A 2,500-nucleotide genomic window follows, 5' to 3' on the forward strand; every position below is an offset into this window, starting at 1 on the left:
GCGTCGACTCGTTCTCGTTGCCGCGCGTCGTTCGTCTCAAATAGACACGAACGACGGACGAGAGAGAATAGAATGTGTTCTTGTTTTTGTGTTTGTGCGAAGTGTGAGAATATTATATACATATATTCGCGCATGGATGATATAGATATGGGTATGGATTTTCGGAGGAAATTATATCAAATTCGTATTTCGAATGCGAGACCGCCGAGATCTTTCCCAGCTCTCTCTCTCTCTGTGTGTGTGGTGTATAGTACATTTTATATATCTCTCTTGTGTCAACACAAAATAACAAAGAATATACATACTACTCCTCCTCATATTTTATATAATATAATATAAAATTATATTATAGCACCGCGTTCGCAGACCGTATGGTGATGTTACCAATCGACCAAGATTTGGGACCGTCTCCCCCGGTGTTATCTGTGATGTTAAAAGAATACGCTTCTAGGCACACCTCAACGCAGGGCGCCTAGCGTGTTCGACACGTGCGCGGTCGCCACGGCGACCGTATATGTAAAGAATGTATAAAAGAGGACGCACACGCGCCCATCGTCGAAACGGTGTGCGCAGCGTCGTGTTGGAATTTATCCCTCAAGCTCCGGGCGTTGATCGTATCTAGTGCGAATCATGCGTGTGTGTGCGCATGTAATTGCCAGCCGAGTTTTAATATGTTTACAATAACGTATTGAATAAAAATTGAGAAGTTGCGTTTAGATGAATGTTCAATTTTCAAATTGTCACAACATCGATTCCCGCCCGCGGGGTCGTGTTCGTTGCAGTTTTATGTCCCTCACAGTGGTCGAGCATCGTTGTACATCACCTCGTTGCGAGATCGTGACGGGACGGCCGCTCGTAGACCGGTCAAAGTTAGTCTATCGATATGAAGCGCGAACGTCGCGTCGCGTGCAAATTCGACGCGTTACGTTCACGCGTGTCGAGAAGGCGCGCGCGCAAGCGCGCGCCCCTCGACGCCGCCGAGCCAGCGGCTCGCCGAAGCCGCGTGACCGCGGTGTAGGCGTGTCGTTTGCGTAAGCAGCTCCCTGGTTGATCCTGCCAGTAGTTATATGCTTGTCTCAAAGATTAAGCCATGCATGTCTCAGTGCAAGCCGTATTAAGGCGATACCGCGAATGGCTCAATATATCAGTTTTGGTTCCTTAGATCTTACTCAGTTACTTGGATAACTGTGGTAATTCTAGAGCTAATACATGCAATCAGAACTCTGACCAGTGATGGGATGAGTGCTTTTATTAGATCAAAACCAATCGGCGGAGGGCCATGCGTCCGAAGTCGTTAATTTTGATGAATCTGGATAACTTTTGCCGATCGCACGGTCCAGTACCGGCGACGCATCTTTCAAATGTCTGCCTTATCAACTTTCGATGGTAGTTTCTGCGACTACCATGGTTGTCACGGGTAACGGGGAATCAGGGTTCGATTCCGGAGAGGGAGCCTGAGAAACGGCTACCACATCCAAGGAAGGCAGCAGGCGCGCAAATTACCCACTCCCGGCACGGGGAGGTAGTGACGAAAAATAACGATACGGGACTCTTACGAGGCCTCGTAATCGGAATGAGTACACTTTAAATATTTTAACGAGGAACAATTGGAGGGCAAGTCTGGTGCCAGCAGCCGCGGTAATTCCAGCTCCAATAGCGTATACTAAAATTGTTGCGGTTAAAAAGCTCGTAGTTGCATTTGTGCGCCGCGCTGTCGGTGCACCGCATCCGCGGTGATACTGACACGTCTGCGGAGCATATCGTCGGTGAGCCGGCGGTAAAACGCCGGTTCAATATCAAAATCCTATCGCGGTGCTCTTCGGTGAGTGTCGAGGTGGGCCGACAATTTTACTTTGAACAAATTAGAGTGCTCAAAGCGGGCTCAAAATGCCGCTTGAATATTTCGTGCATGGAATAATAGAATATGATCTCGGTTCTATTTTGTTGGTTTTCAGAACTCCGAGGTAATGATTAATAGGGATAACTGGGGGCATTCGTATTGCGACGTTAGAGGTGAAATTCTTGGATCGTCGCAAGACGAACATCAGCGAAAGCATTTGCCAAAGGTGTTTTCATCAATCAAGAACGAAAGTTAGAGGTTCGAAGGCGATTAGATACCGCCCTAGTTCTAACCGTAAATATGTCATCTAGCGATCCGCCGACGTTACTACAATGGCTCGGCGGGCAGCTTCCGGGAAACCAAAGATTTTGGACTCCGGGGGGAGTATGGTTGCAAAGCTGAAACTTAAAGGAATTGACGGAAGGGCACCACCAGGAGTGGAGCCTGCGGCTTAATTTGACTCAACACGGGAAATCTCACCAGGCCCGGACACCGGAAGGATTGACAGATTAACAGCTCTTTCTTGATTCGGTGGGTGGTGGTGCATGGCCGTTCTTAGTTGGTGGAGCGATTTGTCTGGTTAATTCCGGTAACGAACGAGACTCTAGCCTGCTAAATAGGCGTCGTCATTCAAGGTGTGCGCGACTCTCGGGGAGCGCA

The 2,500-nt window shown here is 48.5% G+C and overlaps 1 non-coding gene across 1 annotated transcript in view; it reads left to right on the forward strand.

The window, feature by feature from the left end:
* The first annotated feature begins 1,040 nt into the window (after positions 1–1,040).
* Positions 1,041–2,500, forward strand: part of LOC123719130 — a 1,906-nt gene continuing 446 nt past the window's right edge. Inside the window, exon 1 of the ribosomal RNA XR_006755193.1 lies at positions 1,041–2,500. This exon is cut by the window's right edge and continues 446 nt beyond it. This is a non-coding gene — a ribosomal RNA (small subunit ribosomal RNA).

This window comes from Pieris brassicae, unplaced genomic scaffold (assembly GCF_905147105.1).
Source record: "Pieris brassicae unplaced genomic scaffold, ilPieBrab1.1, whole genome shotgun sequence".
NCBI classification, from domain to species: Eukaryota; Metazoa; Arthropoda; class Insecta; order Lepidoptera; family Pieridae; genus Pieris; species Pieris brassicae.